Here is a 25,241-nt window from a genome sequence, read left to right as displayed (position 1 = left end):
CGCCATGAACAATTTCACGGAGCCAAAGACTTGGGGCCAAAATGGTTAACATATAACAAATAAATGTGCATAACACAACACATCTATGTATTAAAACATTGTATTAAATTGTATAAGAAAGTGCATTATTGAATTCCCCAAGTATTTCTAAATCAGATATATATTAATTTATTTATTCATTAATTCATTGTGCTGCTATGCACCCAACAAGATGCTTTTACATTTTTAATTATATTCTGACTTGCACTCGAGCTGAAATGTGGTACAAGACATTTCTGAGGTAGAAAATGAAAGTGCTAAAGTCTTTAGTGGCTGAGCAGTGACTAATGGAAATCGTGATCAGAAGGTCTTTTAGTCTCACGGTCATTCCAACCAAAGTTGTTTAATTTGAGGTATTTTAGTCTTTAGTCTTCATTCCGACCAGAGTCGTTTAAGTAAGGAAGCTTTGAAAATGTGCTTATGAGTCCTCGCCTTAGACTCTGCACAGGAAGCAAACAAGCTCGCCGTTAGGCTTTTACCTCACTCAGATGCCACTGCTTTAGACAGATGGCCACAAGCAAGCAAAATATTTTCTTTACTCACACATGCCTCATCTTAAGAAAACAAGCTGGAAATCTGAGACCCGCACATAAAAGGCATTGTCTCCTTGTGTACTGGGCTCTCCTCCGGGTCTCTGTGCGTTTCTAGGGCCCGTTTCCAGGGCCCGCTCTGCTTTACCCGCTCGCTCTTTCGCACCGCAAAAACTGCTCGTGTACTCGTCCAAAATGACCGGAGCCCTGCAGGCTTTCTTTTTTTCCTGCCAGTGATTCAATTCTTTTCTCTCTTTTATTAATATATGTTTTTCTATGTTTTACTTAATCTGCTCGTGTTCCCAGAACCACATCCAAGAAGTTATGCATCCCATTATTTTTGGGGAAAAAATGTGGCAGGGAATTGTTCTGGAATTCAGGTTTGAATTTGAAAGGGCCAGTCATGCACCCTCCCCCCCTCCCCCCCAGCTGCATATTTATTGAGCCTCCTAATTGCTCGGCAGGAAACGTCTCTTTTGTTCTTCGTTTGAAGCTGAGCACTTTTAACCAAACGCTCACGCACACAAAAGGCCCGCCCAAAAAAAAGAAGAAACTCAGAATTGTCGGGTCCCTTCCGTTTCATCTCATCCTGTTCCACTTGCGAGACTTCAAAAATCCCCGAACCCGCGGCTGAATTGCGGAGAGCGCGGGAGAGCAGGGGAGAGTGGCCGTCTGTTTTTGCATCTCTTTTGTTTTATTTCTCTTTGTGTCATTTCATCTTTCATTTCCCTAAAATGGAGCAAACGTGTGAATCTCTCACCCCACAGCTTTTAAACTCCCCCGTGGTATTTTGATCTAAGAGGCGAGCGGGTGCCAGATAGCTCAGTAAACAGCCAGAACTCCCATAAAGCTTTGCTACTCATCACTGGCAATATCAACAATGTCAATGATCATTTTCACATGGATACTGAACTTACTGAAATGGAATATACTCCAATATGTTCTTAGTATAGGCTTCTTCAAAAATATAATGATGCATATGTTTTACAGCAGTCTAATATATTTCAATAGATGAAAGTGACAATAAAACTGACTATATAATGTGAAGCCTTTTAAGGGGAGGTACCACAGGTGAAAAGGGGGAAAAAATCCTTTCCACCAATCAAAATGACATTTCATATCTTTGATATCTTTGTATTATGACTTTTATTTATTTTTTTATTTTTTCATTTCATATATTTATTTTTTAGGAACATATGCAAATTATCTTATGAATAATTTTAAAAGGGTTAATTTGCACATTAGTTAAAACACTTTTTTCTCAGTGGATTAAGTTCATTTTTCTGTTTAAATGTGATGAATAACTCAATAGCTGGTCATTTTCCTGAGGGTTTTTTTATTTTATTTAAATTTATTGATTAATTATGAAACCATCATATTTATTAATTTTTATTTTTTTGTTATTTTTTCACATAAAATCTCCCATAAATTAGAAATGAAAAAATATATATATTTTAAATCTTAACCATCTGTTTGGTTAAGAAGCACCATGTTAAACTTAGTCGCTATAATTATAAATTTAGTTGAAAAAAAAGGTTTTTTGTACAGGAAATTTTGTGCTTAATTATACTTGACGCATCTGCTTTAAAACATTTAAATGAACTATTTAAGTTATTCCTGATCATTGTTTTGGATATTTTATTAAACTAACATAGTTGTGGAAGTTAAATATCATAATATCTCAGAATGGACCTATCCAGCCAAATTGTTTTCACCTGGGGTACCTTCCCTTAATATCCTGATAATATATGGCCCAAAAGGGTGGAATTGTTATGTAATTTAAACAATAAACAATGTTTTTAAAAATAGCTGCAGTCATACCACCATATACCCTGCTCTCACAGGATGTGGCTAAGCAGGTGTGGACTTGGTTATTCCTTCGATGGGAGACCTCCCAGGAAAAATATGTTGCTCCTGGGAGTGGTGTTGGTGGGCCAGTAGGGGGCAATCTTCCCTCTGAACCAAACATACCCCAATGCATAAGTGCAGACACATTCCTTAAATTTAAATGTTAAACTGAGCTCCTGACTTACTCTGATCATTAATGGTCCCATGGCACTAATGACTAAGAATATGAGCTTCCCCAGTATCCTGGGAAAAATGACTTTCTTCACCTGGTAACCTAATCATCCCCAGATTAATTGACTCTGTGATTTTCTCCCTCTTCAACTTAGTTGATGTCTGGTGAGCATCCTAGTGCAAAATGGCTGCCATGCATCACCCAGGTGGGTCCTGAACATTGGTGGTGGTTGAGGTGAGTTCAATTTGAAGCACTTACAGATCATGAAACAAAAAGCACTGAATGACTGTAATCTGTCATCTTAATTTAATCAAATTGTAGAATGTTAAAGTCCTATTGCATTGAACATGTTTGTGTTGCATCTGTGTTTGTTTTCTGTGTTTAAAACAGTAATTGTTTTACACATTTTTTTTAAACCGTTTTTTTAATGTTGGAAAATGAATAAAAAGAATGTTTGAAAATGAACCCTGGCTGAACCCTGGGTTGAAGCATGCAGGTTGATGCACAAAGTGCTGATATGAGTCATTGCCCCTCACAGAGCTGACTTACAATATAAAAATAGAGGCATGTTTAGTTGGTATGTTCCTGGTTTTTAATGCACTATCCTATGTGTCCTTAAAGAGGAGTGGACTGCCCTCCCCACTCCCCCAATGTTTTTGGTACAGCCCACTGTTTCTCTGTGTTACAGTGTGTTTTGTGTGTGTCAGAATATTTAGCACGCTAAAGCAGTAGTAGTCCTGGAACGTGATATCTTGGCATGCGTGTCGGCAGTTTTGTCTACTTTGCCTTCATTGGTGTGATTAATAGAACATTTGACAGTTTATTTTCCCACTTCTAAAATGGTCGCTCCTGACACCTTACTCTGTGTGTGATTTTGCTTTCGCACAAGCATTTTCAGGAGATTAGGAATGACATTAAGAGAGAGAGACCCACACTGTGTGACTGAAAGGCGTAGCACAGCATGCTGTTGGTCAGAGTAATCTCAGAACAAATTATTCCAGATGCAGACCATCTAAATAGAAGTGGAATGCACTGAAGTACATTTTATGTGAATACTGTATGTAAAAGGATGTGGACTTTTTAAAAGAAAATAACAAAATACCTTGATAGTACCATATGAAAAATATATTTCATTGCATTGCATTTTAAAAAAATATATTGCGGTATCTGAAAGCAGTAATGTGTATTTGATAAAGCCTGGCAATTGGGTTAGATGATATCAGTCACTGGTATTCTTATTGTTAAAAGGTTCCTGGGGCAGTTTGGGCATAGCTGGACATATGTGGCATTTCTCTATCACCCCGGTAAAGGTCATTGACCTGGTTTTGGCTTGGAATGTCCCGTTATATCACTTTCTTTGGGGTTCATTCTCAAGTGCTCATAGGCTTTTTTCAAAAAACCCTAATTTCACTGCAGTGAGGATTGCAGTAACCACCAGTAGCTGTTTTCAGGGAATAGCCCAAAGTCAAATTTAAATTTCATTCTGAAACAATGGAAAAGTTTAAGGGGAGGGGGTAGAGAGAGAGAGGGGGGTGGGGAGAGAGATTTGTGTTCATTTACATGAAGACAGATCAGCTTATTGAGATGGGAATAAGTCTTTAGTGTTGGGTGACCCTGTGTGTGTTCTCGCATGACACGGCTTGCACAGGCCGCCATTGTTGGCCGCGCGATGACAGATGTCCAGTTTGAGCCCCTGGCCGGACAGTACTAGCACCGAAACCGCCATGTCATGGAAAGTTTCCCAGAGGAAAGAGAGAGAGAGAGAGAGAGAGAGGGAGGAGAGGGAGGGGGGGAGGGAGGGGCTGCGACCTTCCCCCGCTCCCACCGAACGCTGGGCTGGGACGGAGGGAAGCGCTGCGGTAACACCGGCCCGGCCCGCGGGGACGGGGCTACCGTACGACCGGGCCGTACCCAAACTCTGGAACCGCCGCGCCCCGACGCGTCTCCTCGGACAGAGCCGCCGCGTACCCTCGCTAGCGCAGACCGCGCTGGTGCACGAGTGCGGGGAGAAGACAGTGAGTCTCTTCTCCCCAGGATTTTGTTTTTATAGGCCAGCAGGAATGTGTTGAGGACTGCAAACATCTGTGGAATTAGCATATTTGTACCAACCCCCCTGCCCCCCCCCCCCCAAAGACACACACACACACACAGCTATTGAAATTGTTGGTGGTCTGATGTAATGCGACACTTCAAGAAAAAAATGCTGACTGACCCAGTTGATGCAGGATTGTTTTTGCTTCAGCTGACAATAAATAAATAGTACAAATAGTATTTATTGTCAATGGTTCATCATCATAATAATAATAATAATAATAATGTGTTAACGCGCTAACACGTTTAAATATACACACATTCATAAGAAAGACAGATGAAAATGAGATGAATTGCTTCTTACTACTGTGCCATTTTGAAAAATTTTCAATTTGAAATGGACATTTATAACCACATTACCCTATAGAAATGCTGTGTTCACTGAACTCAGCTCTGGTGCTGGAATCCTACAGGCTGCAGCTTAGCCTTGCCCTTACAGAAAGGGATTATTTTGCAATATAGCAGCATAAAATATATTTTCAATAGCAAAAATAAATTTTTTTCACTGTATACATAGAAAAATATGCAGTTGCTGTTTCTTTCATATATATATACATATTTTTAAAACATTTAAAAAATATATCATATTGCTGTGCATTATGTATTCAATATAATATTGCAATATATGCACTCTTACAAATGTGTAGTAATGCTGGGTGGTAGATGTTATAAAATGGATAGAGACTGCAAATTCAATTCCCATTTTGGCCACTGTCCTTGTACCCTGGAGCAAGGTACTTAACTTGAATTGCATCAGCATACATCCGTCTGTCTAAATGAACACTATATGAAAATGAAAAGCACAAGACACTCTGGACAAGAAGGTCTGTTAAATGCTGATATGTAAATGTGTAGCCACCGCTGTGTCTGTATAATTGTTTCCTTCAGATGAGTGTGGTGCCCTGGTGTGAGGATTTGGCACGTGTCCTGTGAAAAAATGAGTTTCATTCGCTCCTGCCTGTGAGACAAGTCCCGCCCACATTCGCATCCTCTGATCTGTCTGGCTAAATTACTTTATAGCTACTTTAAAAGGATGACCAAAACATCTCATTTTCTTAAATACATATATTTTTACTATTTATCTTTATTGTTTATTTCATTAGCATATGTTAATATTAAATTATTTTTTCGTTGGTGGTCACTAAGTAAAACTGGATTTAAGACTTGTTTGTGTTTTGAATTGCCGTGAAGATGATCTAGGATTACTTTACCCATGGTACTGCAATTATATATATATATATATATATATAAGCCATGTCCATTTTGACCATTGTTTCTCAATGGTTTTCTGGTATGCTGCAAATTGTCCTCAGCTTGCCCGCAGATAGCTGTTTACACTGCTGTTGTTGACGTGTCCCCTCTTCTGGAAGATTCCGTCAGTTGTTCTTTTTTCCCTAAGTAGACCATTGTTTAGATTGACCTCACCTGTCTGAACAGGGGCTTTGGGGGTGTTTCCTGTTGGCACAGTCTAATAGCACGCTGCTCTGCGCTTATGAGAAGAACCATTTCTCAAAAGCTTCAGCTGATAAGGATCAAATGCATAAAGTTTGGAGACGACCTCCCTCCTCCTCGTCCCCCTCATCCCCCGTCACCCTCCACCCTTGGACAGATATCATCTATTAAAAAAAAAAAGGCCAAAGGTAATCCAACACCAATTGTGGAAAGCACTCAATCACCTCTATTGTTCTCCTTACATACAGTTCCTTTCTGGCCAGATAAGTATGGCCCCGGCTGGGGAGATAACGACGGCGGCTTTTAAAGCGCGGATGAGACCCGGCCGTCAACACCTTCGGCCGCAAAAGAATTCCTGTCGCGATTAAAGCTCCACGGCAACAGCCGGGGCCGGCGCAGGCAAACGGAATATCACCGGAGGTGCGTCGCGCGCGTCAGAAGGGAGCAACGCCACTGCGGAGCGTTTGCTTTTGGGTTAGCGCGAGGGAAACGCGTTCAGGTTTGCGCTGAGCGCGCTGAGTGCGTGCAGATGCTGAGCTGGAGTTTTTAAGCTGAGCGGAGAGCTGTTTCTGTTCGTCATCTTGTCATTCATTTTTTGAGTTGTAATTGAGACATACGTGAATGGTGTTTTTTTTTGTTGTTGTAAATACAGCTCTGACATTTTAAAGTATGGATTAGGCAGGATTTCACAAAATATAAAAAAGAAGCGCAGTCTGTGGTTTTGAATGCGCCTCGTCTCATTGAAGGACTCAAATTTACAATAGTTAAGGAAGAACTTTTGTCTACCCAGTAACTATAGAAATTACTGGGAGGAGACATTAATAAATGCTGCAAATGTTGGAATACATAAAAAAACTGTTTTGCATGTTTAAGTGCCTTTTACACTGAGTATTTATGGGCTCCGCTTAAAAGTCTATTTTGATAAATCTTCAGTATCATTGGAGATCAGGAATACAACAAATGGTGGTAATTGTGTATTTATTATGTTCAAAAATGGACTATAGGATATTACCTGTTTGAGAACAGGCCTTCATGCAGGTTGAACTTTGAGCGTCAGACAAGCAGTAGAGCTGAATTTGAACTCCGCCATATTTGTGGTGATTTGCAATCTCCGGTCTTTTACCGGATTGAAAGATGCAAAACCTGTGCCCACATTTGTCTCTTTTTCTCTTTTTTTATTTGATGAAACCAGTCTTTAATCCTGCTTTGCAACTGGTTTTTATGCTAATTGTATGACCAAAGCCATTCAAATTTATGAACTCTGAGGAACGTCCTCATTATTTTCCTCTTCCGGGAAAGGAAACGAAGGCTAAAAGCGAATCGCAGCGCGTGCTGAGCCGAGTTGGACGAGCTCCCTCCACTGCCCTCTGCAGGGTTTGGGTTTGGCACGGGACTCGTCTGCTGGTAATGTCCACCATGGCCCACGCGGACACTCCCATATTCAGGCTATGACTTGAGGCTTAATGAGGTCGCGGTGTGCGGCGACGCAACTGAAATGTTTAGTTTTGCGGGAGGGGGCGGGGTCAGGGGGTTAGTTTGGAGCTGTAATTTTCGGGCCCGGATGGCCGTGAGTCAGCCATTATACATTCCGACTGACCAGAGGCTGCGGCCGGACTGGCGGGGTGGGGGCTGATGAGAGATTAGTCAGCTGTGGCCATGGCTGCTTTTGCCTCTGCCTGTGGGAAGACTGATCAAACATACCCGTTAACAGGCCTGGGAACTGCACCCACCTAAATAATTATTTGCCAGAAAATTCTCTGAGGTCATCTTAGCGTTGGTCATCCGGTCTTGACTTTTAAGTGTGCATTGGGGAACAAATGTACCAAAATGCTCACTGACTTCAGCATTTTATTAAGTAAAGTGCAGTTTAAACTTTTTTTGAAACAGGTGTGAAGGGCTTATGAAATTAATGTGTGGGTTTTGTAATGACTGAATCCAATTAATTTTCCACGAGGGAGTAATAAAAGTAGTTCTCTTGAAGCCGTGCTGTAGCACACTGCTCAGGTGGAACTCATTTTACCAGCAAGTGCTGACACATTGACTTCTGAGTCGAACACTCCCTCAGAACAATCTGTCATTAGAATTTCATCTGTTCATCCGGTTTTGAGGAAGGCTGTTTATATGCTCTAGCACCTTCTCTTAGTCAACCAGACAGAAAAGCATGGAATATTCAAATAGAAATCCAAAATGGTGGAAATCAAGTCAAAATTTTTTTTTTTTTATAGTTATGGATGTTTGGCCTCTCCGCACCATTCACTTTGCTTCCTGGTTATAGAAACTAAAGTAAAGGGGTTATTAAAGTGCACAACTTCCTAGCATTCATCCGTAATGTTCTTCATAAATCTCACTGATAAAATATGGCTATGATATTCATTTCTTACAACCTCAAAGTCTTTCTCCTTAGCCTCAAAACATGAATCAGTTTCCGCCCTCTCATTAAACTCCAGATTTTTCCGGAATACCCCGCCCAGACCCCAACACCCTGGTTTCTGGCTAGTCATTCAAAGTTTTCCAGGTAAGGGTTCATATCCATGGCATCTCTGTGAACTAGGAAAGAAATGAATTTCCGCATATAAGAAGCGATGGCGTGTTGTTCCGACAGCCACGTCACTTTCTCTCTCTCTCTTTTTTTTCCCTTTTACCGCGGCTGCGGTACCTTTGGCGGCAGACCTCTGCACTTCCCAAGCGGCTGTTTCAGAAGCGGGTAACCTGTACCAGATGGCAGGTCTCGTGTGCTTTTTATAAGGTGTTAATTGCGTAGCCTGCGCACGAAACGCTCGTAGGCACGTTACCGACTGTAGCGTGTGCGCCACGTGTTTTCCCGCCGAGTAACAAGCTTAGCTCTCCTCCTGAAAAGCAGACTCTCTCTCCAGTATGTTTTGGATGATAAGCTAACGTTGTATTCTCAAGTTAACATTCTCACTCTGCACAGTCTGTCAATACCTCAATGCTGTATTTGGATTTGCGACTGCTGTGCTGTTGTTGGAAGTATTCTCAACAGTGAGCGATGAACCAAATATTCAAAACAAAGTGGTATGCCGTGTACCATCGGAATTGCTTTTTTTCCCGGTGAACGGTTGCGCCCCGTCATGCTAGGCGTAGCCGGCTAGCTGTGTCGCGGGGCGCCTAACGCCTCGGATCGACCGCCGCATCCAGCGGCAGCTTCTCCGGGGTAACCGCTCCGATCCAACCATCTGTGGCTCTGAAGGAGAGCTAATCTGTGACAACTGTGTTCCCTCGCCGCCCTATCAGTGGCTCGGCTGGTTAGAGGGGTGCGATGGAGCCCTCTTTTGTCCTCAAAATTGTTTTAATTAGCCCCCTGCCAGGGGTGAGGATGGGCCGGGGGAAGGCGGTGGTGGTGAGGGGGAGCTGGGCTTAATGGAGAGGCCTGGATATTGACTGGTTATTGCTCAGAGAAGGCCGGGTCTTCAGGAGCACTTGAGCTTGCTCTCTCCACAGCTCTTGAAGGTCTTTCTATTGACACGACCTTAATTGTAGAATATTTTATCTCCCGGGCCGGATTTGTCTCCCAACATGGCTGCGACTCCGTTTAAAATCACTCTCTCCCTTCCACTGAAGATTGCTCGATGAGATATTTGAACAATCCTGTTTTCAGGGCCAAAATCCTGCCCCCTGCCCCCAACACAAAAGATTGTCAGCAAATAAATATAGGCTCACCGTAAACTTAATTGTTCATATTTATGGCATGTGGCGTGTAAATTACCAGATGTTTTAAATAGGCATTTCAAGTGTCTGCTATCACCACGTAATCAGCAGCACTATTTCTGATTCTGTGATCTGATCTGTTTCTTAATCTTATCATAGATTGACCTCTGCATACAAACAGGCTCGCTTTTCATTTCTGATAGTTTTGTTTATTCAGCTGCAGGCTTGCAAACAGCATTTTGAGTGTTTTTTTTTTCAACCTTTCGTGCTAATTGCATTACATCAGAATTCCCAGTTTACCGGCAATATTGTTTCATTAATGTTTACAGACTTTGATGTTTTGTTTATATTTCACAGATGTGTGTAGATGCTGGGGCATAGCAAATACAACATGTGAAAAAGGTTCCTGAAAATGCAAATATCTGATTTTCAAATTTTCTAGAAAAGCACCCCTTCATAGTTAGTCATGATTGTCTTTTTGGCAATGTATCAGTAGGAGTGATAATACCTTGCAAAATTGTGACATTCATTAATTATCATTGCATGCAGTGCACCAGAAATACCACTGGTGGCGCTTCTGCGAAGCGATGAAGTGCAGGGTCTTCCTTCTTCAAGCTGTGAATATGCCAGTCCTGAACCCAGGGAAATGTTCATCTGCAGCAGGAGACCTGATAACTTTGGAAGTTAAATAAATCGATTCAGGCACTTGCCAACTTTAGACAAAAAAAAAATATATATATATAACACCCTGTGAAGCCATTCAGCGCATGTTCACTGATTATGTTAGAATGGAGCGTGAATCTCATGACTGTATGGGGAAATAGTGAATGTCCAGGGTGCACTGCTTGGCTCATCGGCATGGCATAGCTGGCTGGTCTCTTTCCCCTCGCATGTGAATTTTCTTTTTCTGTTGACCCAGAGTTATACATTAAAGCTTGCACTTTATCAAACATTCCAGACAGTCTCCCTGAACTGCCGCAACCTTCCCCCCAATCAAAGCTGAAATGGCGGTAATAATTAACTCTGGCAGTCGTCGTAGAATTTCCCGGCTGATTGGCCGTTAATTTGAAGAGGAGATTGAATTTACGCCGGGGGCCGTGCCGATCCGGGGGGGGCGTCCCGTCGGCTGGTCCCATAGGAGGCAACAGCCGTGAGCGCATGGGAGAGACGGGGCAGATGCCCCCTCAAAAAATAATTATTTCCAAAAACCAAAATACCAACAAAAAAAAAGTGCCCAGGAACTACAATTAAAATGGTGGCCGTGTAGGTGTCTTTGCAGGTGGCACCGATGTACAAACCATCTTTAAAAAAAAACAGAGCCAAGCAACCTGTGTTGCATGTGAAATATGTGCGTGCGAGCTACATATTTCACATACATGCGTTTGAAGTGCTGGCTGTCCCAGATGAGCCAGAGGTGCATAGTTCTCATTTCGGGAGAAGTCCTCCTTGACCGGGTCTCTGGGCGGCGTGCTCGCCCCCGAATCTCCCGCTGGGCTTACATGGAGGGCAACAAGAGGCTAAACTGTTGAAAAGGGAAGCAGCAGACAGCTTTATAAAAGTTAGCCACAGGGCCCAGAACTGCTCTGTACTGGGCTAACAGTAAACCTGTAGTGCTAACACATCCAAACAAGGGTGTTTAATGCACTCTATATTTTATTTAGGTCCCTTTTCCGGAGGAAATCAGTACAAATGTCCACTCAATCAGTACATCCATAAATGTATTCCAGGAGGAGTGTTGACAGCTGTGTAAATAATTTTTATTACTTTATTATCTTTGTTACTTTGTTACTTTTTTCTGTTATCAGACGGCTTACACAATCTGTATGTTTGCAGTCCAAAACATTCACATACAACATCCTGCCTAGAAACAGATTTAATTGAGCACATAGTTGATGTAAAAATGTCAAGGGACATCAAAATATATATTTTTAAGAACTTATATATATAAGGAAAAAAACGCCAGTGAAAGTTGACCGTTGGTCTGTGGTCAGGGTGAACTGTGACCTGTGTTTCGGCACCGATCCGGCTGGCGTGTGGATGTGTCGGCGTGCGACAGTAGGCGTCGGGAGGTCTGCTGACGACCGGCGCTACTGCAGCACGGGTGCTAGGGCTCACTTTGGGTGTGTCAGAAGGTGGGGTCGGGGACAGCTTTTTTTTGCGGCTGCCTAGTCCTCGGGGGCCACGGCAACCTGAATGAAGCAACAGAGAGAAAAAAAAAACAGAAAAAAAGTTGATTGGCCTTTTCATGTGGACGCATCCATCCCCCACCTCCTTCCAACTGAAACTCCCCTCCCCCACTCCCTCCATCCCAGCCCACCCCTCCTCTACTCGCTCACTTATCAGACAGAGAGGGGGGGTCTCCAACCATCCTGAATGTCTTTTAAGCGAGTGCTGGGAGAAGAGGAGAGGACAATTGCTCCTCCGCAGACGCATTCCTCTAAAATAGACCCCCACCCCCGAGGTCTGGAATGTGTGCCGGGAAAAGACGCGTTCGCTCCGCCCCCCACTACATCAGTCCCAAAATCACGTATGATCCACAAGACGTGGACGTCGCAGAACAACAGATGATAATCGATCTTTACAAGCAAGGTGAATTCAGCCAACACCGCAAAAACCAAAAAAATAAGTCTCAACTCAACTCAATCTTAACAAGTATTTTAGTCTCGTATTTAGGCTTATAATTTCATTTCTGTTACTTTTTTGTTTTGCTAATTAAGACAAAAAGATTGCCACAGCGGTGAGACATCTCAAGATTTGCCCATGGCGAAAGAAATTTTCGCTTGTCAAGCAAACAGTAACTTAAAACCAGATAATATTTTCTGCTTGAGTGGAAAAAAATAAGACTTTAAGACTCATTACAAGACTAAAACACTTGTTAAGACAGACTTCTTCTGCAGCGAAGGTTATAATCACAGCTTTTGTGTTGTAAAGAAGGGTCCCTTGAAAAGTAATTACTGCCTTTTATAAAAGCGGCAGCTTCCACAGGAAATTGACCGGAGCTCATGTAACCTATAAATCTGCTGGTTCTCTGGAGGAGGTTCACTTTCCTCCAGGTCCTTTTTGGGGCTGAGAACAATTTTCCAGGCAACCTAGGCAATGTTTACAGTTTATTTGGCGGACGCTTTTATTCAGGTGATCTTACAAGGTCGTGGAGGCAGGATTTTGTGAATTGCATGTCACATAGATAACTAGGACAAGCCATGGGCGCACATAATAGCAAGTAGTACATTGGCGGCAAAGCAAAAGGCTGATAAAAAAAACAGTGCTTAGATAGACCATTACCCAGGCACGTGTGTATGTCATTTGTACGCTGCTTAACAAAAACACTCAGCGACACCTTTGAGTTACATCGCAGCAAGCACATGACATTTAACAATGACCCACAGCCCAGCAATAGTTTACATCATGCTAACTTACACATAATGCCTTAGTAGTGTTCTAGAAGATTGCCATTAATGTCACTAAAGAACACATCGTGCCTGACAGCCATTTATAAGCGCTGTGTTATTCTAATGTCAGACAGACCCAGACCTGGCCAGGCTTGTGAGTCGCAGTGTAGTGTTACAGCCCCCATACTGAGGCACTTTGTCCTTCTTCCTGTGTGTTCCTGGATGTAATGCACTGGAGGTGATTACTACACTTGTCATAGGAACAGACCCTGCTGTAGGTACTCTCTTTTTTTTCATTCTGTGACTACATGGCACCAGTATAAAAAATGCCACAGGGGACGTTTCTTTAAGTGCAGACTTATAATTAAGAAAGATTAATAAGCACTTGCTGTAATGAACCCACCCCCACCACTAGTGACACTGGCCCCCAGGCAAGGACTGTGGGAAAATATGTGCGTGTGTGTGTGTGTCTTTCTGTGTGTCTGTATAACTGTATTAGTTTGTGTGTGAGTCTCTCTCTCTCTCTTTCCTTCCCCATCCCTTCCTCCCTCCCTCTCTCTGCATGCTGATTGTGGGAAAGCAGAAAATTAGTATCCTGGAATTTCATGCCATTTTGCAATCAGAGCACGGTTATCATGATTATACATTTTTGTACTTTAAAATAGAAAATTAGTAAAGGAACCAGGAACCGACCAGGCACTGCATTGTGTTCTCACATCCAAAATTATACATTCAAAGAGGCAACTTTCCACGTGGGTCAGATTAATTATTGATGAAGTTGTAATTGTGTTCTCATCTGTGATGATGAGACACGTGTGCGTCGCTCTCGTACGCTGGTCAGTCGGACTGTAACAGCACAAGCAGATGTGTGACCTCAGCAAGCCCACTGTCAGACAGGCCAGTGATTTTCTGAATGGACAGGAAGTTCTCCAGTCAACGAAATGATGCATCTGTGCCTTCGTCTCGTCCCAGGTGTAACTCTAGTCCCCTCTCCCGGACACTTGTTACCGGCAGGATATTAACTGCTGAAGGGCCCTGGGAAATCGAGTTCCTCCCCGGCAGTTAATGGTGCATGCCCCCCCATACCCCCACGCCCCCCCCCCCCGCTCGCTCGTTGGCCTGAAAACGGACGCATTTTTCCGCTCGCATCTTTCTGACACTTCCTTTTTGTGACCGAATGGAGCGTGGAGCTCCTGGCGATAACGAGCTCGGGCCCTGGTGGCGACTCGGCGGCTGAAACCTGCGGAATGTTCGCTTCTTTGTCTTCGCCCGCACCGTCGGGGCGAAGTGGCAAATCTTCAGCCTTTTTTTTTTTTTTTTTTAAAGACCGGCTTTTTTGACAGAGTTTAGCCCACAACAAAGAAGGTGTTTGACTTGAGTCACGGCAGGGAAGAAGAACAAACAGGGCGGCAGTATCATGGAAAGAAAGGGTTGAACAGGGGCACAGAAATATTTGACGAGTTCTTGGATGTCTCTCACCCTCACTTAAACAGTGTGGGCCCCTGGATGGAGCTGTCACTTGTTGCCACCTGTATCCACACAGGAAGCACATCACATGAGCATGTTACACCTGTACCCAAACAGGAAGCACATCACATGAGCATGTTACACCTGTACCCAAACAGGAAGCACATCACATGAGCATGTTACACCTGTACCCAAACAGGAAGCACATCACATGAGCATGTTACACCTGTACCCAAACAGGAAGTACATCACATGAGCATGTTACACCTGTACCCACACAGGAAGCACATCACATGAGCATGTTACACCTTTATCCACACAGGAAGCACATCACATGAGCATGTTACACCTGTATCCACACAGGAAGCACATCACATGAGCATGTTACACCTGTATCCACACAGGAAGCACATCACATGAGCATGTTACACCTGTATCCACACAGGAAGCACATCACATGAGCATGTTACACCTGTACCCACACAGGAAGTACATCACATGAGCATGTTACACCTGTACCCACACAGGAAGCACATCACATGAGCATGTTACACCTGTATCCACACAGGAAGCACATCACATGAGCATGTTACACCTGTATCCACACAGGAAGCACATCACATGAGCATGTTACACCTGTATCCACACAGGAAGCACATCACATGAGCATGTTACACCTGTACCCACACAGGAAGTACATCACATGAGCATGTTACACCTGTATCCACACAGGAAGCACATCACATGAGCATGTTACACCTGTATCCACACAGGAAGCACATCACATGAGCATGTTACACCTGTATCCACACAGGAAGCACATCACATGAGCATGTTACACCTGTATCCACACAGGAAGCACATCACATGAGCATGTTACACCTGTATCCACACAGGAAGCACATCACATGAGCATGTTACACCTGTATCCACACAGGAAGCACATCACATGAGCATGTTACACCTGTATCCACACAGGAAGCACATCACATGAGCATGTTACACCTGTACCCACACAGGAAGCACATCACATGAGCATGTTACACCTGTATCCACACAGGAAGCACATCACATGAGCATGTTACACCTGTACCCACACAGGAAGCACATCACATGAGCATGTTACACCTGTATCCACACAGGAAGCACATCACATGAGCATGTTACACCTGTATCCACACAGGAAGCACATCACATGAGCATGTTACACCTGTATCCACACAGGAAGCACATCACATGAGCATGTTACACCTGTATCCACACAGGAAGCACATCACATGAGCATGTTACACCTGTATCCACACAGGAAGCACATCACATGAGCATGTTACACCTGTATCCACACAGGAAGTACTCCCCCTGAGTGTGTTACACCTGAACCAACACAGGAAGTACTCCCCCTGAGTGTCTTACACCTGTACCCACACAAGAAGCGCATCACCTGAGCGTGTTACACCTGTACCCACACAGGAAGTACTCCCCCTGAGTTTGTTACAGCTGTACCCACACAGGAAGTACTCCCCCTGAGTGTGTTACACCTGTACCCACACAGGAAGCGCATCACCTTTGTGTGTTACACCTGTACCCACACAGGAAGCACATCACCTAAATGGGGAGACTATGTATAAAGAGGGCTGTAATTCCTACATAGATCATTCTCATCGTCATTGTTTTATTTCAAATCCAATGTGCTGGAGTGAAGTCCCAAGACAACAAAAATTGCATCACTGTCCCAATAATACTTGCGTTTAACTCTAGTTCTCTTATGCCATAGCCCAGATTCGACCCATGCATGCATGCTACAGAGCTCAGCTTTGGGTTAATTAGGAGCTAGCACCTTTACAGCAGGAGGCACTCAGGAGCACCAGTGAAATACATTTTTAAGTTTCAGTAGATGAACCCCAGGGAAAGCCGTTAGTTGGACGCACTAAACACATGCACGGTCAGTGACCCATACAAGGCAGGTTTATGAATGCTTGGAATGTCCACCCAAAAACTCCCTGGGTTCTGTTCTCTCATAGGACGAATTTAAGTGCCGCTAAATTCCTGCAGGGCCAGGGGGATCCTGTGATCTGTTCATTGAAGGCACATCCATTATCTCCATTTTGCCATTTTTCAATGACATCCTTTGTAATCCTCTTTTTGCTGATACTTCTAATGCACGTGGATTCTGCTTATTGTGAAAGCAAGTGAGCATATTCGAAAGCCGGAAGTAGTGTTTGTAATATAATTTCATTTCATTGAACAGTATCTGTTTTACTGAGAATGACACAGAACTCAGAGTAAAGTGAAACACTATGACCTGACTTGAATTGAGGGTCGGTTGCCTTTCTTGAAATGTAAGTCCTGGATCCAGTGAGACACCTGACTGTTCTCTGATGGGTGTAGAGTAAGCTGAACTGTGAGGCTTTGTTTGGGAAGCAGAGCAGGCCCTGTGCCTGACGGGGTTGAGTTTACCCTCCTATCTGAGAAGCCCACACACTTTGAGAGGATGTCACATTTTATTGCTGTGTAAGTGTTCATTATTTAAGCAGCTGTATCCATGGGAACATATAGTTTCGCGTATTATCTTGTGATCTAGCTGTGTCTTGGATGCGTGCCTGGGATTCAAGCCAGCAACGCCTTAAATTCAGTGTCTGTTGCGTCTGTTGCCGTATTTGTTTGCCCTCATTTTATAGCTCATTAGTGTGCTGTACACACTAATTATTGCATTTTTGTAGCTATTTCACATCTGCTAATATGCGCATACATATACATACAGTATATGAAACACATAATTCATATGTAACACCTGCATTATGCTGGAACTGAGAATTGCTAGAAAAGTATTTTTTTAAAACAGATGGTTAATAATCTAGTGAATAATTCACATACAGCTCCCGGTTGTCAGACACAGTGAGCATAATGTTTGGGACAAAAACATGGGGGGACTATGTATAAAAAGTGCCGTATTTTCTACCTGGTGAAACCAAAATGTATAAAAACACCCTTTAATAAATGCTGAGAATCTGCACTTTAACCACATGTAATTGATTTCAAATGTAAATCTGTGGAGTAGAGAGCCAAATCAAGAAAAACAAAAGTCTTTGTCCCAAACATTATGGAGCTCACTGTATAGCCACCAAACAACTCAACCAATCAGTGGTTTCTGAGCATTTTTATATATACAAAGACTATTCTGTCAAACCATATTTTTAATAAAAGCTATTCCGTGCGCATAACCCTGTGTATAGCAAATAATTGGTCTATAACCCACACCAGTCCATAGCATGAACACAGCTGGGGTGTGAATGAATGTGATATGGTTCCATACGGCACCTGTGTGCGGTGGCTGAACACCGTCGCGTACCCAACTCAGCTCTTTCTCACTGGCGTTCTCTCGCGGTTTATGTGGGGTGAATGAAAGCAACAAAGAGGACTTTGTGTCTTGTTTGGCGGGCGGGCTCCACGCGCGGCGGCGGCGGCGGCGGCAGCGCTCGTCAGGGCGACGGCCGCTGTGACGGCTCACCCCCAGCCCGTTACACAGGGACCACTTCCACCGTGACCCCGCCAGGAACAGGGCAGGGGTAATTGCGGGCTTGTCAGGGGCACATTAATGTACTGCGCGCTGATAAACGCGTGGGTCTCAAGCCGTATAGTTTCCATATGACCACTGGAGGCGAAGAGCCCGGCGATGCTGCAGCACAGAAGTCCATCGTGTACAATTTGCAATTGAGGCCTATGACTGGAGCTCTTAGCCACTACGGGTGCATTTAGCTTAAGCAAACTTAAGTTTGCTAAGGGTAAGCTAAAACCACTTCAGTCATGAATAAAAAATATGGCTTTTTCCCAAACATTGTGGAGCTCCCTGTATAGAAACAGGTTTCACCGTGTAGAAACAATGGAACTTTTAATACATTTCAGGGTGCCATAATATTTGGGACAAATGGCTTCATAGGTGTTTCTGATTAGTCAAGTGTGTTCAGTTGCTTCTTTATTGCAAGCTTTCAATAGACAGCTTTCATTGTCTAGTTTTGATTGTAGGCTTTTGATTGCCTTTGGAGTCTGTTATTGGTTTTTGTCAGCATAAGGGCCAGAGCTGTGCCAATGAAAGTCAAGGAAGCCATTATGAGGCAGATAAATATGAAAAAACAGTTGGTGACATAGGCCAAACCTTAGGCATACAAGATCAACTGCTTGGAGCATCATTAAGAAGAAAAATCACACTGGTGAGCTGAGTTATCACAAAAGGGCCTGGTTGGCCAAGGAAGACCTCGACAGTTGATGACCAAAGAATTTTCACCATAATGAAAGAAAACCCCCAAACGCCTGCCTGACAGATCAGAAACACTCTTCAGGAAGCAGGCGTGGATGTGCCTGTCACTACTGTCCGCAGAAGACTTTGCAAACAGAATTGCAGAGGCTGCACTGCAAGATGCAAAGCACTGGTTAGCCACAAAAACAGGATGGCCAGGTTACAGTTTAGTCAGAACTACCTGAAAGAGCTTGCAGAATTCTGGAAAAAGGTTTTGTACAGGGCTGAGACTAAGATTAATTTGTATCAGAGGGAGGCCAAAGTATGGAGGGTCCCCCGCCAATCTGTGAAACATGGCGGTTGGGGGTGTTATGGTTTAGGCATGTATGGCTGTTACAGATACTGGCATACTTGTCTTCAGTGATGATGTAGTACTGAAGCATCTTAACTGCTCAAATTCAAGCAATTCAAATTTGAGTGAAATCTTATCTACCTTAAGTTTTTTTTATAACCCTAATACCTTTAGCCTGTAGTGAGAGTTAAATCGGCACTAAAGTTGCAAGAAAGAAGAACAAAGAAGGTGGAGTTAAGCTTAGATATGCAGGGCCAAGTAATCAGATCCTGGTAAGAACATTATTCCCAGTGAGAAATAGCAAAGAAGCTTAAGAATTCCAGGTGCAATGTTCAGTACAGACTAAGAAGGGTCCAGCTGATGGGCAGTCATTTTAAAAGGAGAAGACCAGAAAGATCATAAGGCAGAAGACAGATATCTTGTGTTGTCCTGCAAGAGAAACCATCATAAAACTGCACCACAACTACAGGAAGAACACAAGAATATATATAATAAAACCTGCCTTTTCAGCCATTTCTGTCAAAAGTCAATCAAGTGAATCTGCCATCCTGACTGATTTGCACAATGTGGAAAAGCCATGACCACATCATCTCTGTAGATGCAGATGTTCTGTAGCATTTCTGAGATGTAGCTCCTCTGTACTCATTGAAATCCTTGTAAATAAATTTTATTCAGGTGCAAGGTTTTGGCACAGACATTGCTGTTGACAACCCACAAGGCCCACTCCATATTCTAAACAGTTAATTGACATAATCGTGAAAAAAAACTGTGATTTTGGTCAGATGGACCTTTTCAAGGATGCTTGAATCTAATTTTTTTTTGTTGTTGCAAATGTCGTATAGTGTGCAGGCATTTCTGTATTCACTAATCCCTCTTGTATGTATGTGAGTAAAAGGTTCATTCAGATGTCCATATGTCTATTTTGTGGCAAGAATTAGTCATTGAACGTAATAAGGTAATAAAGATGTAAAAGGACACAAACGAGCGTTGCTTTTTCAGGTCCGCAGCCAGCTGTTCAGTCAGTTGGGATAGATTCCAAGCTAAACGGACAGAAATTGCTCTGACACAGAAGACCCAACCGCAGTTATCTAAAGCTTTGATTGTTGGTGATATTTTCCTTGTAAGGTAGAAGCATAAAAGAAACGGATTAACAAAAGGAGCAATGCTGAGAGAGGGGGTAAGAGATGAGCAACATTTATGGGCTCTTCTCAAATTTTTCCGGCATCTCCCAAGCTCTTGCGGTCCGCTATGCTTGGTATGCGCTTGGCCCTCTTCTCCAGATGACGAATAGCCTGGGATGGGGGAACAAATATGTCGCCGCATGAGCTACTACGTTGAAAATTGACACCTATCGAACAGGGGACCATCCATCAACACACACGCACACGGTACTGCTGTTTTCTTCTTATTTTTAGCATAGAGGTTTCAGTCAGTAGTGTAACAGTAACAGGCAGATTTTCTGGTCCTTTTGTTCCACACTTAATCATCCTTAGTTTCTGTGTAAACAAGTGAGGATAATTTATCCTCCCAGGTACACCAAGAGGTGTCACACAAAAGCATGACTGCTCTTTTTTCACCATCCCGCATTTTATTTACTGTACTTGTTCTTAGTGTTGGTTTGCCAAATGCTGTTGGACGTGTCTTGTTGGTTCTGCTGGTTCTTCCTGTAGGTTTTGCTGTTTAGCTCAATAACAGGCTCCAAGTTTATAAAAATGTACACACACACACACACACACAAAGTATATACATACACACTGTGAGCACCTCATAAAATTGTTTGTCTTTTTTGGTATGTTGAGGTTCTAATGCATATGATCAAACAACTTGATTAATCCAGTCCTCTCCAGTCTCACAAACATTATCTGCCAAACATCTCAGGCAGAGAATTGAGAGTGTACAAAGATTCCATTCACTGATGTGAGTCTTCCCTGTCTAAAGAGTATCAACAAAATTCCTCTTTGTGACTGTAATTGAATACTTTTAAAAAAAGAAGAATGCGCATTAATTTGTCAGGGGATTGCGCCTGACAACTTTAGTAAAGTCCACTATAACCACCTTCAAGGGCCCCATGACCCAGGGAGGGGGTGACCTTTGACCTTATTTGGGCCTCTTTTATGAGGATTTTTTGGGCTCTGGCCAGATGGCTAAACTATCAAAGGGTTTTATGGGAAAAATCTGCCAGTGGAGTCATGTAGTATATTTCTCTCATTGTGTTGGAAAAACCACTGCTGCTTGTGACCTTTTAGAAATTAAACCATAGAAACTGCATGCAGCTAATTTAAGGCTGGCCCCTGTTAATTTTATTTAATTTACATGTGTGTATGTGTGTATGTGTGTGTGTGCGTTGTATATGTATGTCTATATTTCTGTGTGATAAATATAAAAACAACTTTTTATGGTTTATCACATTTTTCTCAGGGATGGGAATATACAATAGTATCAACTGGCCATTATTTTGTGAACACAGGAACGTTTTTTATGTCACTTTATTAACTTTAAGAAATTGCAGTTGTATTTATATAAATTTGAGACATCTTTTTGTTTGCTTACTTGCTTATTTTTTTCTATTTTCTTCAGATCCTGGAACTTTTCCAAATTGAAGGATACCTTGCTTTCCTTCCTTTTTGTTTTGTTTTACTGGATAGCATAGAGAAATACCTTCATATTGATCTATATAGAGGCTGGCAAAGATATTGCAGGATTTCAGTTTTAAGAATAGCTGTTTTTTTTCCCATTGAAATACGTGAAAAATGTACCCTGGAACTCTGTTGACTGGTTTAAATATTTTCCAGATAACATCCAGTCAAATGCAGGATGAGCACAAATCAGATGGCATTCCATATTTCAGGGGCAGGAGAGTTGTGTGTCCCTTGGTTACAGTAATGTGCAGTGTGTGCGTCAGTTGGGTGGCCATCTTTATGAGTAACGGCCTGCGGGGCGGCGTTCCCCTGTCTGATGACGAGGGTGTCGGGAGGCCTCCCCTCCGTTACCGATCGCTGCGCACTGTGTGATTGGTAACGTCGGCCGAGTGGATAAGGGCGAGAAGCTGAAGTCAGGCCGGGCGCGGTGTTTTCTGGGGTCATGTGACCCGGTTCCTCCAAACGGCTGAGCTGCAGACAGGGACGCAGAACTCAGCAGGAAGGAAGCATCTCTTTTACTGACAGCTGCTGTAAACATTACCAATCACCTTCCCTCCCTGCCCCAGGTCTTTGCTGCTTCCCCTGAGTCTCATTTTTTTCTCAATCCAAAGTAAAAACAACCTTGTAAAGAAAGCGTGTTTGCGGGAACTTTATTTATTTAATGTTCATTTGATAGGGACAGATACATTTAAACATAGATTATTGTCAAACCATATCCAATGCGATGTATCACAGCATTTATAGCATAATTTCCGAATGACGTATTTGTAGCCCACATCAGGAACGAGTTGGATTCGAACCCTAAGCCGAGTGTGTTCTCACTTTTGGCGTGTGCCCCAGTACCTGTCCTGCAGATAAGGTTCCCGAGGTGCCACTCCTTTTCGCGTGGACAAGGTTTTTTCGTGGGTTGTGCTGGGAGACCTGCTTGTGGCAACAGTCTTATGGTCCGCGGCGTAGCCCGCCGCGGGTTTCTGTCCGCAGTTTAAGGCGCTGTTTCGTTTCGTCACCGCCGCTCGGGGTCCCCCTCAGTCTAAGCGACGCCCCTCTGGAGACGTCATTGGCTGGGTGGGTCTCCCTCATGCTTGCGGATGGCTGAGCAGAGAGAAAGAGGGAGGGAGAGAGAGAACGTGTTTTAGAGAAAGTATGTGAGGCAAAGAGATGAAGAGGGAAAGACATAGAGTGTGATGAAGAGTGTGAGGGAATCTGTTAGAGATAAAGAGCGTGAGAGCGAGTGGGTAGGAGTGTACGAGTAGGAAAGCAAGTATGAGGGGGTTAGAGACAGCCTGTGTGAAAGAGAGAGAGGTATAAGGGACCAGAGTTTATTGTTTTCTTCTGTAGTGCGAGGCGTGAGTCATTAAAAACAGGAATGTGACGTTGGGCTGCTTGTTTTGCTTCGGCCTTCACAGCGCTGGTAACCCAAGCTGTCCTGAGCGCCGGCCTGTTAACGTGGCCGTTCCTGCTCCTGATTGCACTCCGAGGTCACGGAGGCTCTGAAGGCCCTGGAAGCAGTTAAAATAATGGGCCCGGACCACATGTCGGAGGGCCGGAGCAGCGCCCCATGGCAAAGCCGTGACACGGAGAGGCAGCCGAGAGACAGGAACACGGACAGAGACCCGGCGGCGCGAGGAGCGGGCCATGTCTGTACGCTCCTCATTTGGGCCATGAGATGAAACCTCTTCGAGATTTCATCTGATTTTCAAAGGGGATCTAGTCGAGAGAGCAGCTACAAATACGCAAATGTGTAAACGCACAAGACAAATCAAAAATGGGTTTTGTAAATGTCTGTGAATTAAGGTATATACTTTTAAAAATCCACCTTCTTGTCAAAAATGTTTCTCAGGTCCAGCAACATGTATATCTGAAGCTTTCGTGTTTTATTATAGTTTTGGGTTTGATCGCTTCAGTTAGTTCCTTTGCTGTTTGAGGGGTGATTGGTCTGTGTCCGTTTTTCCAACAGACGTTTTCATGGGCCCTCTAGTCAATGAGATTGATCTTGTTCAGTTTAACGACGGCTTTCGGCCTCTTCTTCTGCAGATAAGGAGCGCGCGCTGCTGATAACCGCTCGGAGGGTGTTCCTCTCACGCTGAAACACGATTATGTCATTAAAGTCCATTACCGACCCAGCCAGTCTTGACAGTATCTGATTAGCATGGTAAGCGAGCGAGGAAAAACCAGAGAGAAGAGAGGGAAGTGCCAAGATTTCACGGCATTTTGGTCCCATTGATTTTCATGCTTACAGTTTGCTGAAGTTCGTATTTGATGGTCTTCTTTTTGGCATCTTGTCCATATAAGGCCATTGTGAGGTTGCATCATTCTGGAAATATGACATATGACATGATATTCTGACCCAGGAGGTTGAGCTTTAGTAAATGCCTGGAGGATAGTAAAAGAATGTCCTGTGCAATGCACCCTGTCACCTAGGCAACGAGTCACATCAGTCTGTCTCAGTGGGACCCCGTGTGGCCAGTGTGTGTGTGTGTGTGTGTGTGTGTGTGCGTGCGCGCATGCGTGTGTGCGTGTGTTTGTCTGTGCACCGCGTCCTCTGACGGTTGGCACGCTGACGGCGGTGACAGTGAGGGTGGGCAGGACAGGGAGGGGCTGGCGTTTCCTGTTTATCTTCCCCTGTTAGGGCCGCCACTCAATCCCCTGCCCCCGCCCCCCGCCCCCCCGCACACAGCCAGGCTTCCCCCTGCCAGAGCGTCAGGCACCAGAGCGGAGGGGGGGGGGGGGTGTAGGTTCATGACCCCTGCTAAACAGGGTCACCACCACAGCACACTAGGACCCCATGAGGCTCGAAAGGCAGTTGTTAATAATAATATTAGTCCTCTAATTTACGCTGGCTCCACTGCACCTTTTCAAGCTGATTGGAAACAATGTACATCTTTCAGCCCGGCTGTATGTGTGTCAGTTCATCGTATGGTAATCAGTAACATATCTAATGGTTCATCCGGACAATTATTCACCACATGCAGCTGGGGACTCACGGTGGGTTTGTCTACAGCATCAGTCTAAACGCTGATGGTCCGTTCATAAACACGCATGAAGCGGTTTCCGGCTCCACACACAGACTGTACTGGATTCTTTGCGTACTTTTATTGTTTTTTTTCTTTGGTTTGGTTGAGTAAAAATTATGAAATTGCGCCTGATTCCTGATGATTTATTGGCATAATATCACGCACTACAATAAATTATATCATAATTTTTTAAACTCTAGCCGCACAAAACACGAACAGTCTAAATAAGGGTTTCATTCTAAACTTCAGCGAAGCACAGAACTTAAACTTCAATCAAAAAATAAAAACAACAAAATTAAAAATGAGATTAAAAATCTCTTCTGTAAATTCACCATCATATTCACCATC

The 25,241-nt window shown here is 43.5% G+C and overlaps 1 long non-coding RNA gene across 2 annotated transcripts in view; it reads left to right on the top strand.

Moving 5' to 3' along the window:
- The window catches only part of LOC135234523 (uncharacterized), a 54,080-nt gene that overhangs the window by 13,971 nt on the left and 14,868 nt on the right, over positions 1-25,241 (top strand). For both annotated transcript variants that reach the window (XR_010324127.1, XR_010324126.1), the window contains one exon: positions 2,744-2,823. This is a non-coding gene — a long non-coding RNA (uncharacterized LOC135234523). The remainder of the gene's footprint in view (positions 1-2,743; positions 2,824-25,241) is intronic.

The sequence above is a fragment of the Anguilla rostrata genome, chromosome 11 (genome assembly GCF_018555375.3).
Source record: "Anguilla rostrata isolate EN2019 chromosome 11, ASM1855537v3, whole genome shotgun sequence".
Lineage (NCBI taxonomy): Eukaryota > Metazoa > Chordata > Actinopteri > Anguilliformes > Anguillidae > Anguilla > Anguilla rostrata.
This window is presented reverse-complemented; position numbering and strand designations above follow the sequence as displayed.